Here is a 17,462-nt window from a genome sequence, read left to right as displayed (position 1 = left end):
TTTTCCTTAAGCCTAAGGGCACATATTTTATAAAGTTTAACGTAACCTTTTAATCTGTTAAGGGCATCCACAAAGGAGAATGGCTTAAAGGCTTTCCTTTGATAGTGTGTTTTTTAATTGATATGATAATGATGTCAGTGCGCTTTCTCCTCCTCTGCAAATGTCCAAAACCTTTCCAGCAGAGCCAAAAAGGCGAAATCTGAGAACTCTTTAAAGATAAATCAGTTCCCGACTTTCAAAGGGTCAACCTAGTGCTCTTTTAGGATATTGGCCTATAAAAGCACAGACAGAGCCTCTAGTTCTGTAAGTAAATGAGTTAGTTATATGGCTTTACATAGTACTCAACAAAGTTTGTTGGAGGGTGTATGTAGTGATGGGGAGGATCCCACCTAGTTAATAGAGTTGTTTTGTTGTTTATTTAATAACCCATATTCTGAGAGATATCTTGAGGTTGTCTTGTTGCAACCACAGAGCTGAACACAACTGTGTTTTTGCACATCTCAGAACATGTCTGGTGGCCCATAGGTGCTGTTTGCATAGTGTCCTCTAGGTGACAAGATGCTGCTTCCAATACCATGACCTCTCGTGAAGTCTCACTAAATGTCACTGCCTTATCTGATTGTGCCTGTGGGCCTGGCCTCCATGCACACGTGAAGCAGATGGAGAGCTGTGTCTGTGCCCCTGTGGCCGTCAAAGGCCAGCCATGGCCAACACAGCCAGAGGTCAATCGGGATCACCAGTTGTGGTGCTAGAGAAGGAATGACGAGATTTACGTGGGAATGGAAAAGAAAACAAAAACGTGAGTGGTATTTTAGATTTAGCCTCTGTGATGATTGTTATCTAATAGAATAATGGAGAAGTCAAATCAGATTCCTAAGTTATTTTAGTATAGGTAATTAATACGAAACTATGAACTGAAGTAATAGTCTAAGAAGTTTTAATTTGAGGGGAAAATGAATTCACTGGGAGAAAATTGAATTTCAGGTCCCTTCGAGGATTTCCAGGCTGTGGATGGAAAGAGATAGTTTCCATTCCATAGAGTTATAGAGTCAAGATTGTCCTGGCAATTAAGAGGATATAAAAAGCCCTTAGAGGGAAAAATTAGAGAGGACATTAAGGTTTGGGTCATAAAGTGGTACTAGTGACAGCAAGAACAGCGATAAGAAAATAAGGAGGTAGTAAAGAAGAAAGTATTGAAAAGAGAAAACAGCTAATTGATATAGTAAGATCCTACAGGAGGAGAGAAGGAGAGATCAAGTATAAGCAGGGAGGGTGGGGATATAAGTATTGGAAAGAAAGCTAGATTTCAAGGAACATGTTATGATGTTATGCCAGGATATTTTTACTGATCCCTTTCTTGTGTGTGTATGAGTGTGTGTGTGTGTGTGTGTGTGTGTGTGTAAATCTAAAAATGTAAGATCTCTTTGCACACCCAATTCGGATGTTTAACATATACTCGGTATATATCGAATTGAGAAAGTTGACCTTACATTCTGGCACCAGGAGCTAATGGCAGGCTCGGAGTGAAGGAAGGCAGGAAGTGTAGTGGGTCTAACTTTTGATGGCCAGGAAAGAGCAAAGACAAAACTAAGCACACCATCTAGAGGCAGAGCAAGGCTAAGGAACAAAGGAAGCCGTCCAAAAGACTCCTCTAAATCAAAGGGTACAGCCAAGGGCAAAAACTAGGCCTCTGGGTAAAGGTCTGCTGTGGGCTCAGAAAATAGAGTGAATACAATTTGGAATGGATATATGGTACCCAGCGTGGGGTGAAACCGTGAGGAGCTTCTATGTAGGGTCCAGCCCCTTCTACAGGGCAGGGGCAGTCATGCCAACTGAGATGGAAGTATTAAAGTTGATCTTTAAGGTTTGGAGACATACAAATACATAGCAAATACCGTTTTCTTCAAGAGAGTGCCCAACTGACCATGGGGTTGAATTTTTAAGGCAAGTCAATGTGTCCTTTTTTTTTTTTTTTTTTTTAGTTAAATGGAAAATGATCACTAGCATCCATTTATTTGCCCTTTTATTTCATACAAGCATACAATATATAGCAAGTGCAGAGTAGTTTATAATTCCTTTAAAATTTATTTTCCAAGTCAAACTTTTAATTTTATAAGACAGCCAACTCTGTTTCATTAGATAGAGTACCTCTCTTTAAATTCCCAAATACAAATTTACTTTTGACCTGTTGGAGTTGGATTTTTATGGCTCTGATGAACAAATAGCAGAAGTCAAAAATGCCACCTCTTTAGAAGTGTGAAACTGATTTAAAGATGAAACCAATGCTTATTCATTGCATATCCTAAGTAATTGATCTTTCCATGAAAGAGTTGATGGACAAATTGCTTTCCTTAGTTAGATAGTCTTAGGAAGGCTGATTTAACATAAACCGGTCAAGCAGTTTCCAGCCTGACTTTCTTTTCACATAAGCCATTTTTGCAGAGTAAGGAGGTCTGACAAATAGCAAACTCTAACTTTTTATGTCTTTCTAAATCACCTTCCTGCTTTGTCAGTGTATATAATCTCCCCTTTACATATTAATGATCAATGCCTAAAAGTTGAGACCCTTTCCATGTAATCCTGCCCCAGGCACATATTTTGTAGGTATCAAAAACTTGCCATTTTCAATGTCTTTCTAGGATATCAAAACTAGGGTTTCTGCTCTTTGTTTTTGTTTTCCTTTGTTTTTTAATTATTCCCTGTTCGTCACCTGGGCTGTTTTCAATTTCGCGTCTTGGGAAAGGATACCTTCTAGGCACACATCTCAGTTTGCTCACTTACTGCAGTCTGGGAGTGGGGCATCTCAGTGGCCCCCATTGGGGCAGAGAGAAAAGGAAAATGGAAGCCTGTGTCCATTCATCTGTGGTCTTGGAAGCCAGAGGAAAATGCAAATGCCAAGTTAGAAGAAAGAACAGAGAGGAAAAGTGGAATCTAAGTGAAGGATCTGTTACAGGGAAAAGACAAGACCAGAAGCAGGCTGGGTGGTCTGGAACAAGAGTTGAGATATAGCACTAATGCCTGCATTGACCTGTACAGTGTCTCAGGGCTAAGTATGCTCTTCTGCAGGGGCAAGGGGCCTGGCTCTGAGCTCTAAGGAGAAAAAGAATTAAGGGGTCATTATACAGCTTAAGAATGATGCCGTTGATAGCATCTTTACCCAAAATGTATGGGTCTTACCCATGAAACCATTTAAAAATAATGGTTCTTTTTGAAAATGGAGGGCACAGTGTTAAATGTTCTCATAGAAGCATTTCATTTATTAGTTCTTAATAAAAATGCGAACCTACTATTAAAGTTCTCTGAAGGGCTTTCTACCAGACAGTAAAGTTATATCATCATAGTTTGCAGTTTTCTGGGGATTCATTCTATAAATGAATGCAGAAATAGAGCTCGGGATAAATTCTGGATTTCCTCCCTACCACTTACTTGAACTGCTCTCACTGAGATTACCATGACTATCCTGTTGCAAAGTTGTTTGGAAACCTCCAGGCCTAACCTTATTTCGCCTTTTGGCAATAGTTAATATGTCTTCCTATGTGAAATACTTCCTGAATGCTAACCATTAATATTTAACATGCACGATGCTAAGAACTTTAGCTGCATTTAACTTTCCAACCCTATTATCAACCTTATTTACAGTTGAGGAAACTGTGAAGTTTAAGCAGCTAGATGAAATCTGTGTGACTGGTAGAATTCAAACTTTGTGTGTCCAATTCCAAAGCTGGAGCTCTTAACCAGTATGGTGTTCTGTCCACCACCTTCCTACATGTTCTTCTCTCCTCCCTTCCCTTCTTCCAGTTTATCTTATTTGGTGCAACAATAGAGTTTAGACTCAGCAGTAGTCCCTTAGCCCAGACCAATGTCACCTGCTAGATGCAGATGCCTGGGCCTTGCCTCAGATCAGTGACCCAGAACCCTTAGGGATGGGCCTGCCTGGATACCTGTAGGTTAAGAAGTTCTCCAGGTGACTCTAATGGCAGAAAGAGTTGAGAACAATGGAAAATCTAGAATAATAGTTCCAAAACAGGATTTGTTATTAGAATTAACTGAGAATTTTATTTTTTTATTAAAAAAATTTTTTTTAACATTTATTTATTTTTGAGACAGAGAGAGACAGAGCATGAATGGGGGAGGGTCAGAGAGAGAGGGAGACACAGAATCGGAAACAGGCTCCAGGCTCCAAGCTGTCAGCACAGAGCCCGACGTGGGGCTCGAACTCACAGACTTCGAGATCATGACCTGAGCCAAAGTCGGACACTTAATTGACAGAGCCACCAGGCACCCCGAGAATTTTAAAACCCTGTCTGGGGTGGGCAGGGAATCTGTGTGTTTTCGAGAACTCACAGGTGATTCTGATTATCAATCAGATTCAATAACAACTTCAAGTTACCCTCTCAGTTAACAGCCATATAAACAAAACTTCACACAGAAGTTTTGTGGTGTAAATATTCGGTGTGGTTTTAAATACCAGACCACTACAAACAGCAAATGAGATTTTGAAACAAAAATAGAGACAATTGTTTTCAAGCTCCTTCATGTGGCTGACAAGGGTGTCCGTGGCTGACACCTGCTAGTTCTGTGTCTCTTACTACTTCCTCCTTAAAACCCCATTGAACAGAAGCATTCCCGGAGCTGAATGCTGTTTCCTGCCTTTATGTCTTTCGTTCTTTTCCTTACCAAGAATTCCTACATTTTACTTCTAGGGCCGACTAATTCTGTCCTTGGAACCACTCAGGTCTTTCCACATTCAAGTAAGCCTCCCCTCAGTGGGGTTGGGGTTCAGTGGCATAGCCAGGTCATTCCCAGCACCCTGTGTGTTTCTGTCATTGCGTTTATCACATTATATTGGACTGCTCCGCCCCTGTGTCTGCTCCCCCACCAGCTTGTTAGTTCCGTGAGGATGGGGACTGTGTGCCACCCATCTCGGTATTCCCAGGCTCTAGCAAACTTCCTGGCAACTGACACTGTTTCATAAATGTTTGCCAAATGAATGTTAAAATGAACTGATGTAGTTGCAGGTAATGCTTCACCAAGTAAAAGAGTAACTTTGGGAAGAAGAGAAATTGAAGTACATCAGACGATTAATTTTAAAATCAGTTCTTATACAATTGTAAAAATAAAATGTCTATTGAAGAAAACTTACAAATAAATCATAGCTAGAAAAAGAAAAGTCCCCATAACTCTAGAGATAGCCCCTTTTTAAAAATTTCTTTTTTTAAAAATGTTTATTTATTTTGAGAGTGAGAGAAAGGGGAGGGAGGGGCAGAGAGACAGAGAGAGAGAGAATCCCAAGCAGGCCCTGTGCTATCAGCACAGAGTCTGGTGCAGGGCTCGATCTCGTGAACCCTGAGATCATGACTTGAGCCCAAAACAAGAGTCGGATGCTTAACGGACTGAGCCACCCGGGCAGCCCTAGAGATAACCACTATTGAGGTTTGGGATATTTCTCTCCTTTTATGCAGAGAAAATACAGAGTGAAGGTATTTTCTCTTTTATATATGTGTATGTTTCCTGGCTTCCTCGAGCACAGATCTCGTTTTGAAAGAAGTCCTAACCCTGCCAAATTCCCTTCCTCTCCCCACTCTCTGAGAATCTGACTCTCTTTGTGCCCCTGCGCCACCATCCATTGTAGCCCCGTCACTCTCCCTACCAAGCCCAGGATCTCTCCCCCTTTTTTTTTTTTTTTGTATTCAATTCAATCCCAATGATACTGACTGACTCCTCCACTCAAAGCAGTGACTATGTTAAACATTGTGGGGAACATAAAAATGAGGAAGACACAGATTCTGTCCTTAGGAATCTATTAGCTGGGAGAGTACAAAGGACACTAAATAAAAGACAAAAGATGCTAAATATGGGGGTCTGACATAAAAGAAGTTTACTTGGAGGGGAAGTCAAGAACTGATGGAAAGTGGTGAATCTGAGCTGAGCCTCTAGAGTCTGACAGGTAAGGCAGGGCACACCTGGAGAGGCAACAGCAGTTCCAAAATCAGCATGAGGAGTGATAAAGTCTGCCCCCGGCTCACCTCAGTTGCTTGTTAAAATGGCAGATTCCTATACCTACTGAATCGAGGAAGGGAGGCAGAGACAGCAGGAATCTGCCATTTTAACAAGCTCTAGAGGTAATCTCATGCCGCTGATTTACAGACAGGCACATGAAAAGATTAGAATATGTTCACTTTATAGTCTTGGGTTTATGTCACAGACTACGTGATATGAAACATGGGAACACAGATTTTTGGGTGATAGAGTGGAAGGCAAATGACACCCTGAGCAGTTAATATTTTATTCCTGGGCAGTAGGGAGCCATTGCAGGTTTTTGAGCAAAGGAATGGCATCATCAGAGCTGTTAGTTAGAAAGAAGGAAATTTAGGGCTTAGTTCCTAATCTTTGGTACCTATCAGAATCTAAATTGAGCTTTTAAAATATAGGGGCCAGGGGGCTCCCATCTGGAATATGGAATCTGTTAGTCAGGATTTTAAGTTCCATGGGTGATCTGGGTGCGGACTTAGAGTCCAGAGGCATTGTGCTGATGGCAGAGACAACTTCATGGGGATTAATCTAAGAATGCTGTGAGATCTTGCTTGCTGATTTGTGGTTTCTGTTTCTCAGAATGAGACAGAAATTATCTTTCAGCTTCAGCACCTCAGAGACTTATAGGGTTCTGTCTTCTCTGGAAGATCTCCCTGAATTAAATCCCTTGGGTTCTGGAAAACTGAGAAACTAGGCTGCTGTTATAGCTGAACCCCCTTGAAACCGCTACCTGTCATGTCATGTATGCTTAAATGCTCATGAGTGACTGCGTACAGAAAGGCGCTGAATCGAGTGACATAGGCATCTAAGCACAATTGAAATATTAAGGGCCAGATTAATCATAATGCTCATTTTAGAAATGGAGACAATAGAGAAAAAGGGAAATTGTTTATTGTCAGGTGATAATCAGAGATAATTATGACTAAAACTTTAAGTCATTGCCCTAGAATATGTTATTGTTCCATTCACATTCAAAAATGGGTATTATAAACTTTCTAGCATACCTGCAAAGTGGCTGTTATGTAAAAAAATATAACTTATACATGAATGTCTTTAAGAAATAGATGAACACAGTATCATGTTGTGTTTAAATTATAAAAACAAATTTCTCAGACCTAAATTGTTTAATAGAAAGACTGTTGTCTGATAAACAATGAATAGTTTTTAGTCCCATGTGATAAGCTTCATATACTTTTACAAATTCTACAAACTTGGAGGTAAGTATAATTAACCAATTAACTTTCTTTTTTTTCCGATATGAAAACTGAGGCTTACCGAGGTAAGTTGTGGAGTCAATACCTGAACCCACGTCTGTTTGAACGTATGACGCTCTGATGTCACTTTGGTTAGGATCCTAGCGATACCTCTCTCAACCTTAATTTTCCTTATCTGTAATACAGGCTTAGATGTGTTCTTTAAAATCCCCATGCAGTACTAAGATTCTATAAGCTTGACTCTCACTATCTACTTTCTAAAATAAACTACAAATGTAACTAAAATCAAGTTATTTAGATGCTCCAGATTTCCCAAGCTACATGGGCCATTGTTCAATAATTTCTGTTATAACTTTTAAGATCATACTGCAACTTCTATTTTTCATGGTACAAAGTAGAAATTCTGATGTTCTTATTTACTTGAAATAATTTTGCCATTGCGTTCAAAATCCATAGACAAGTCCAGTCAATACTAAGTATTTCCCCCATTTTGAGCTTTTCTGTCTTAGAATTGTTTTAAATTTACATATATATGGAGATTTTAATTTTTTTGTCTTTGACTTCTAGCTTAATTGCATTATAGACAATGAATACTTTATAAGAAATTTCTTTGAAATTACTGAGCGCTGTTTAGTGGGATTAGTAGAACTTTCATTCATTTGTTCCATTTTTGCTTAGAAAGACGGTAGCAATTGGATGCTAACCTATATAGCTACATTAAATCAGGCTGTCCAAATTGCTTCTATCTTTGCTAATTTTACCTATTAACTTTTTAAATTTTTTACTTATTTTTGAGAGAGAGAGAGAGAGACAGAGTGTGAATGCGGGAGGGGCAGAGACAGAGGGAGACACAGAATCCAAAGCAGACTCCAGGCTCTGAGCTGTCAGCACAGACCCCATGCGGGGCTCGAACCCACAAACCGTGAGATCATGACCTAAGCTGAAGTCAGAAGCTTAACTGACTGAGCCACCAAGGAGCTCCTAATTTAACCTATTAAAAATAGAGGATTGTTTTGAAATCTCCCACTATGTTGGTAAATTTTTTCAAACCTCTTTTTCTATAACGTAAGGATAATTCAGGTGTATATAAGTTTACGACATTTACATTCTGATCGGTTGAGCCTTTTCTCTTTATGCAGTGATTCTCTTCATCCCTAATGACATCCTAATAATGTTTTTCTGTCTTAAAGTCTATTTGTCTGCAATTTAAGCTCTCTTTAGTTAGTATTTGCTTGATATCTATATATCAGTATATTTGTTTCCTTATATTCTTAGATATGTTTCTTGTGAAAGGCATGTGCCACCAACTTTTACTGTTTTTTATATATCCTACCAGAACTGTTTAAGGTAGAATTTTAAATATAAGTTCTTAATATTTTTCTATCTTTTTACTCAAAAGCCTTCAAACCTTACACAAAGTTCTTGTCTTGCTTTTTTTTCATTTAACACTACATCGTGGAGAGCTTTCTATAGTGGCCCATAGAGCACCTCCTTATTGTTATTCACTATCTGAGTCATGTTCCTTTTGAACCAGTGTTCTGTTGATACACATTTGGGTTATTACCAATATTTTTCTTACAAGTACTAACCTTGGGTATCATGTCACATGTGAAAATATATCTATAGGATAGATTTTCAGAAGTGCCGATTCCCGACTCAAAGTGTCTATTCTATGTATTTGTAATTTTGAAACATGTTGCCAAATTGGCCTCTGAAGGAGATTGGACAAATTTGAACTCCTAAGATCCACATATGAGAAGGTTCATAGACTCCAAGGAAGAACATTATCATACTTTCAGATACCTATCGATCTGCTTGGTGAAAATGGAGTTTGAAATTACATTTCTCTTATGATTAACATTAAGAATATTTTCATGAGTTTTTAGGGGCATCTGTAAACTGCCCGTTCATATCTTTTGCTTATTTTTCTGTTGCAACGTTGGTCTTTCTCTGACCTATCACAAGCACTGTAAGTGTTAGATTAGTCCTTCGTTATGAGTTGCAGTTTTCCAGTTTGTCATTTATTTTGACTTTGTTTTCATGCTCTTCCCTTTTTTTCCCCCATGTACAATTATTTATTTTATGTGGTTAAATTTGTCAAGCTTGTGTGGGTTTTTTTTTTTTTAAATTTATAGATTTTTGAATCCTAACCCATCCTTTGGAAAGGAATCTCTCTTGTTCTAGTACTGTTATGATTTCAATTTTTTTATATATAAATCTTTGATCTAGTTGAAATTTTTCTAGTGAGTAGTGTGAGGTGTGGTTCCAACTGCATTATGTTATCTTTTAGAAGCTTATGTATTTATTTCATTTATTCATTTATTAGCTGGTCCATAATTTGAAAATGCCACCTTTATCACATACTAAATTCCCATATATGTTTAGATCTTTTTTGGGATTCTTCTATACCATGATTCTATTTCTGTTTCATGCAGAAAGACCACATTGTTAATTACTGAGGCATTATAGTATGTATTAGTACCCGTCAGTTCCAGTTGTTCCCTTCAATGATTTTCGAGTTTTTCTGGCTATGTGAATATGGATTTTTTCCCATATAAATGTAGGGTCAATTTATGTATACCTGAAGCTCATCACCCACCGTTTGTTTATATATTGGGAGATTATAACCTCCGTAATCTGGGAAGAATTAACCGTTTATAATCCTGAGTTTTACTGGCTGAGGACAGGCCGTTTCCTTTTGTTCAAGGCATCATTGGTTTTTCTCAAGAACATGACTGAATCTTACTCTCATGAGAATTGCACACTTTTTGAAAAATTTATTCCTGGGAATTTATCTTTTTTACTGCTGTTATAAATGGGGACATTCCCCCCCCCCTTTTTTTTTAATTGGCATTGTTCAGGATACGAAAGCTATTAATTTTTATACATTATTTTGTGCCATAGGCTCTCAGTGAATTTTATTATTATTTGCTAATTTTCTCATTGATTTTCTTAGGCTTTTAGTTAAGATAATAACATCTGTATGTGATAAAATAATTTTACCTCCTCCTTTGCAGTTTTTATACATTCAATTTCTTCTGTCTGATTGCATTGATTAGTGTTACCCGTAAAATGCCGAATGATAGTAATAAAAGTAGACAGGCTTATTTTGTTTCTGACTTAAGTGGGCCTTGTATTTTGAATTAAGCATGATGATGGTTTGGGATACCAGGTAAATATATTTTCTTATGTGGAGAAAAAAGGTCAACTTTCCTTTAATTGAATATCTGTATAACAAATTGAAGAAAAAAAAGAATTGAAGACACTTGTCAAATAACATTTCAGTGAAAATAATCATAAGAGTTTTTTTAAGAGCCATTAATATGGTAAATTTATATTAATAGATTTACTAATGTTAAACCATCCTTGCTTAAAATAAACTCAAGATGTATATTCTCTTAACATTCTGCTAGATGTTTGCCAATATTTTATTTACAAATTTTATATTGATGAGCTTTTTTTTTATTAGAAAACTTTCTGGGCTTTGAATTCAATATTATAGTCGCATTTAACAAAAGCATTTGAAATTTTCCTCCTTGAGTGTATGTTTAGAAAGAATATTGCAAGCATTGCAAATATCATCTCTCTCTATTTTTTTAAAATTCTTCTGTAAAATTATTTGCACTAGGTTCTTTTTCTGGCAATAGTTATTTTACCACATTCACTGTTGATTGTTTTTTAAGTGTTCCATGGTCCCCTTAAGAGAAAATGAACATCTTCTTAATTTTATGACTTTAGAATTCATATTATCAATCTGACATGACTTATTAAATACGTTACTGGACCTTTTATGCTTATTAGTTTTCCGCTTACTTAATCATGGACCAAGAGAAATAAATAAGTTTTCTGCAATTAGTCTGTTCCTACTAATTTTTCCTTATGTCTCCTGATATTTTTATTCATGAATCTTTCTGTTATGTTACTTGGCACATAGATATGCAAAAGTATTAGGTCTTCATTTTGAACTATAGTGTTAATATTATTATCTGCCTTTTTGTGTGTAATTTAATGCTTTCTGGCTGAAATTTCATCTTTTCTTAAACCTTTTACTTTTATTTGCTATTCTGCTGAATCTCTTTATCTTATATATCTCTTATAAACATAGTGTTGAATTTCCTTTTTGATATAATCTTAAAATGCTTTTTAAAAATAGGTGACTCTTGGGGTTCCTTGGTGGTTCAGTTGGTTAAGCCTCTGGCTCTTGATTTCAGCTCAGGTCAAGATTTCATGGTTCCTGGGTTGGAGCCCCACCCATGTCAGGCCCTTCGGGGACAGCCAGGAGCTTACTTGAGATCCTCTCTGTACCTCTCTCTCTGATCCTTCCCCGCTTGCGCACACACACACACACACACACACACTCTCTCTCTCTCTCTCTCTCCCCTTCAAAATAAGTAAATAAACTTAAAAAAATAAAATAAGTGATTGTTTTAATCATTGTTCGAGGGGGGGAAACACGTTGTTTTAAGCATGTCGCTTAGAAAAAGAGCATTAGAGGTTTACACAACCATTGTGAACACTGGGAAAGAAAATCTCAGGGGACTACTTTAAGGAAATCTGGAAGCGCGGGAATCACAGGGGAGCCTCAATCAGAATTCCAGCCATCTAGCACCAAAGTGGGCGTGGCTCTCAGGAGTAACCCCCAAAGAATTCACCACCAATTTTCTAAGTTACCCACATACAGACAGTGTAATCTCAGCTGACTCTCCCCCAGCGGATATTTTTCAAGAGGACCCCAAAAGTACCCCTGATGATCCGGTTTGTCTGCCCAAAGCTGCTGCATATGGCTTCCTGCGGCATCTGGTAAAGTTCAGTAGCATGATGTCATCAATGATTTGGGGCTGCAAACTATCGTGGGATAGCAAGGTGATCAGAGAAAACTAAAATATGATTCCATGACCTTTCAGCTCCCTGTATTCCCATCCACCATGGGTTGCTCTACCCTTTGCAGGAGTCTTTGTGTTTCAGTTTTCACTTTGCCTTTTAAATTCTCTTAATCTTTAGCGTTCTACAGTTTTAATATGTTTCTTGGCACAGATTTATTTTTGGTTCATTCTGCTTAGGATACATTGCGGTTTCAGAACCACAGTGATGCTATGAACATTTGACTCAGAACAATTCAGTCTTTCTTTCTTTTTATTTTTAATGTTTATTCATTTCTGAGAGACACAGAGAGACACTGAGAGAGACAGAGGGAGAAAGAGAGAGCACAAGCAGGGGAGGGGCAGAGAGAGGGGGAGACACAGAATTTGAAGCAGGTTCCAGGCTCTGAGCTCTCAGCACAGAGCCCAACATGGGGCTTGAACCCATGAACTGTGAGATCATGACCTTAGCCGAAGTCAGACACTTAACTGGCTGAGACACCCAGATGCCCCATATAACAATTCAGTCTTGCTAATTCAGCAACAAGTTTATTATATCCAGTGCATAGTTATATTTCAGTGAGAGAGGACTTCGGAATGCTTCCCATGAAAATATTCAGCTCAGGGGCACCTGGCTGGCTCAGTCAGTGGAGCATGTGACTCTTGATCTTGGGGTTGTAAGTTCAAGCCCCATCTTGGGTATAGAGATTACTTAAAGCTAAAATCTTAAAAAAAAGAAAAGAAAAATGAAAAGAAAAGAAAAAATAAAAGAAAATATTCAGCCTAGATTTTCCACCATAAATTCCATGTTTGAAAGACTTCATTTGTTGAAATAATGGGATGGTGTAAAATGATTTTTAAAGTGATCAAAATACTTGGCATTTTAAAAACAGAAACTCTGTAAGTACATTAAAAGTAAATTCAGAGTTTATAGATATTAAAAGTATTTTCTTCCTTTAATTACTCTCCTGGAGTTGATTCTGAGTCTTCCTGCTTTGGTCCTCAATGATGGAAATGTTCTGAAGGATTTACTTTTGTTTAATATTTATATATTCTAAATTTCATGCTCTTTTCCTGAAGGCAATATATAAATTCATAGTGAATTATTTAGCATCAATCACAGGTAACCTTGATGCTGCTGTTCCCATAGGTATGCAATGAACCATGGTTTTGAGTCTTAAGAAAACAGTGTATTAATAACTTTTGAAAATATTAAGTGAAATGGTTCGTTTCCCACTATTAACATTAATGTAATGAGATTTTTATTTCTGGACTGGCCAATATCCACAGTAGTAAAAATTTTAGTCTCTTTTCCAATTTCCTCAAACTTTATCCAAAAGCTAATGTACTATGGTTTTCTTTTTGGGAACAATAGACAGAATAATCTGCCTTGTATTCAAAATAAGGGTAGGGGGGCTCATCTTCTATAAAGTCAATCATATATTATTAATAAAGGATGCAACCTAAAATTCCTACTATACATTTTATTCCAGTTGCTAAATGCTTCATGAACCACCTTTACCTACATATAATTCTGAAGAAAGCAGATACCATTATTATGAATTTCCATTTTCAACACAGATCAACTGTCCTATGAAAGGAATTTCATTGCAAAGCCAGAGTGAGAACCTAAGACTCTCTTTATTTTTACCCAAGAGTTTCTTTTCTAAGACCTCTTAAAATAAAATCAAATCTGAGAAGCAAAAGTAGTCTAAAGACCATATTCTATTTCCTGCCTCTAAGAAATTAAGGATCCATATCACAATTCATGTTTTAGAAACTTGTTGTGGTAATTTCAGGCTGCAGTTTTTCGATATCTTTTTGGGGGGATTTCAGCGAGTTTCATACCAAGGGTATGGGTTGGTGAAAATAAAAATATATTCAATTCAATTAAAATTATTATTATTATTATTATTATTAGTTTTTGCCACTGGAGTCGAGGGAATGGCCAAGCTCATGCAGGGAGCAGTCATGCCAGCAAGTCCTTTCTGTTTATGCTTACTCTTATTTCCACCCTCTACCCTGCTTCCGCTTGGGCTTCGCTTCAGCTGCCCCTTGGTGCTGCCTCTGCCCTGCTTCTTCAGACTACAGACCACTGCTTTACTACAGTCTGCTTTAATCTGTCCACACATCCCCATTTCTCCTCTGCCTGGGGTTCTATTCTAGTGGTTTTAGTGATTTCTTGTATCCAACACTTCATGCAGGACTTATTGTTATTATTATTTCCATCTTAGAGATGAGGAAGCTGAAGCTTAGGGAGATGAAGTCACTGGGCCCAAACCACTCGGCCTGTAAGTAAGAGAACCAGAATTTGGACCAGTTTGATTCCACAGACTCCTTTCTTTACCACTAGCCACGCACATAAATGTGAAGGCTCTTCACCTGAACTTGGTGCACTACTCTGAGAAGCATCACATGGTGTCTTACCCTTGGCTTTGAACTGTTAGTTCTTCCAGGGCATCTTCCTCCAGAGTGCCACTATTTTCTCTTACCCTGGGGGTGTTTGGGACCCAGTGAATGCACATGTGTGAGGGGTGTGGCTGTGTATGTACCTGTCTGACTGCTGTTTTTCCTGTTCTTAACAGGATGAAACTAGGCCAAGTCCTTTCTATAAAGCTTTCTCTGAAAGACTTAGAAAGCCTTATGCAGAAGGTATGTCCACAAAAGGCACGTACAAGACTCTATCTAGGACTTTATAGTACCCAGTAAGTAAAACACCAAAGTGCCCCTCACTTTCACATGATAAGTTACCCATAGACTAGAAACTTCTTTAGGGAAGAATCTAGGTCTAATTGTTGAATATTCTTCATGTATTTTATGTGCCATAAGATGCTTTTCTCTGCAATCTGTACACAATGTAGATATGCCATCCATCTTTTCCCTGCTGCTAGTTTGGCCTTTAGCCCCTCCCACCTCCCCCTTCTCTTCTCCTTTCCAGGCAGTTTCAGAGAAGGCCAGCTGAGGGCCCAGGAATAAGACTGGTCTGAGAAGTCATTGCATTGTTTTTTTCCTTGAAAAAATGGTCAACAAATGAAATTAGGGGCTCTATTTTTCAAACACTTCCTACAATATCAGGGGGCCCAACAGCACGGGGTTGGAGTGAGAAGCCATTGTCCCTGCTGGAGGGCAAGGGTTTTTTTCTGTGTTCCCAACCCTCCCCGTGAAATTCCAATCACTGAGGCCAAGGAGCATTGCCTGCCTCGGCCCCACACTGCTGTTTTTGTTACAGCAGAGCTAACAGGCAGGTAGAACAATTCAAACAGTCATTTCTGTAACAAAAGTGGGCAAAATAAAAGTGTGTGCTTCAAGAAAAAGAAACATATGTGAACATATTTTTTTGTTAAAGTGAAGACTCTCTTTGTGTTTTTGTTTGTTTTTTTTCTCTGTGTTTTATATAAAGAATGTTTGTGATAAAAGAAAAGAACCTGGGATAGTACGAAAAATATACGTTAAAAACTATAAAAATATATGGGAAATATGCTTGACTTAAAAATGAGAAAAAGAACAATATCTAACATATTTTGCTTTTCAAAGTGCCGCTCCTGCAAAGTGCAACTATGATTTAAGCAGTCCAGTTTGCTTTTCAGTTTGCGACTCCCGGTCTAGAATGTGAGATTTTGTGAGCCTGCTTGGGAACTTAATCACTAATTGCTAAATTTCATTACAGTAATAATGCCTGTTGTTGGAAAGAAACTCTTTTAGGAGCTACAGTTCTTGATACCAAGTTGTATAGGATACAGCCTCTTCCCTCAAGGAACTATCTAAAGGTTGTTACTCATTTTTTTAAATTATTTTTTTTAACGTTTATTTATTTTTGAAACAGAGAGAGACAGAGCATGAACAGGGGAGGGGCAGAGAGAGAGGGAGAGACAGAATCTGAAACAGGCTCCAGGCTCTGAGCGGTCAGCACAGAGCCCGATGCGGGGCTCAAACTCATGGACCGCGAGATCATGACCTGAGCTGAAGTCAGACGCTCAACCGACTGAGCCACGCAGGCGCCCCGTTACTCATTATTTTAACATTTATTGGGCTTCTCTGGGGGTCAAACACTGTGCTGGATGGGTGATGCCAGAAAAAATAATAGTGTTCCCTCATGGGAAGTTTATAGGCAAATTGAAGAGGCGCATAACTAAGCAAGCAGGTACAGTGCAGAGTGATCAGTGCGGGGAGAATGTGGGCACAGGGCGCAGTGAGAGCCTAATGTGTCAGACAGGTAAGGGCTGGGTGTGGGGGCGTGATGAAGGTAGTGAGAAACAGAACCAGATGATCTGCTGGGAGATGATTATCCATGGAGTCTCAGCTGTTTCTTGCACACAGAGCCACTGAGTATTTTTACTCTAGACTATCTTTTCAAGGGTGTCTGTATACCAAGTAGGTTTGGAAGACAGAGATACTCCCTCCAGAGGGAAGGGTAGGCATGCTTACTGTCCAGTATAATAAGGACAAGGTCTCCCTCTGCCGACTTCTCATTAAAAATGATTTGTGTTCCTTAAGTTCAGGGTTCCTCTTCTGTAATGCAATTCACTGAGTATGCAGGTGCCACCTGGGCCCGTCCATTTTCCCCCCTGGCACTTGAGGACAAAGAGAACTGATACAAATATGCCAGTTCTCCTGCTGCTTGCTGTGCCCTGAGCAATACAGTCTTTTGTCTCTGACCTAGGAACCTCATGCTTCTGCCAGCATCTGTGAAGCTAGCAAACCAACTTGTTAAGCTTGTAAGTAGAATAAAATTTCAGACTCTTCACAGTTCTCAGTGTAGCCTGCTGGCAGAATTTTGTCCTCTACCCTGTTCATCCAAAAGCTTATGTTTTGGTGGCATGTAGGTGGGAAGAAGGATGTAAAAAAATAGAATGGGGGGAAAGTGCCTTGAGAAAATAAAGATTCTTCTCATTACAGCTCACATTTGCAGGTGCAATGCAGAAAAGGTAGACACCAAGGACAATCTTGAATGAAATAGAAATCAAGGGAGGGGGCTTCATAAAACAGTAGCATGTGGTCTAAGACAGCTGTGGAGTATGGGAGACACTATGATTGCTTCTCACCATCTAGGACCATCAAGTTAAATATAAACTTCAAACCTCTGTCTGTATGTCTGCCTGCCTATCTATCTAATCTATCTATCTATCTATCTATCTATCTATCTATCTATCATCTATATCTACCTATATCTACATCATCTATATCTATATCTATATCATCTATATCTATATCTAATCTATATCTATCTATCTATCTATCTATCTATCATTTATCTATCATCTATATCTATCATCTATCATCTATCATCTATATCTCTATCTATCTATCTATCTATCTATCATCATCCATCTTGTGTGCCAGTTAGTGGACATATTAG

This window comes from Neofelis nebulosa, chromosome 6 (assembly GCF_028018385.1).
Source record: "Neofelis nebulosa isolate mNeoNeb1 chromosome 6, mNeoNeb1.pri, whole genome shotgun sequence".
NCBI lineage: Eukaryota > Metazoa > Chordata > Mammalia > Carnivora > Felidae > Neofelis > Neofelis nebulosa.
Note: the sequence above shows the minus strand (reverse complement) of the source record.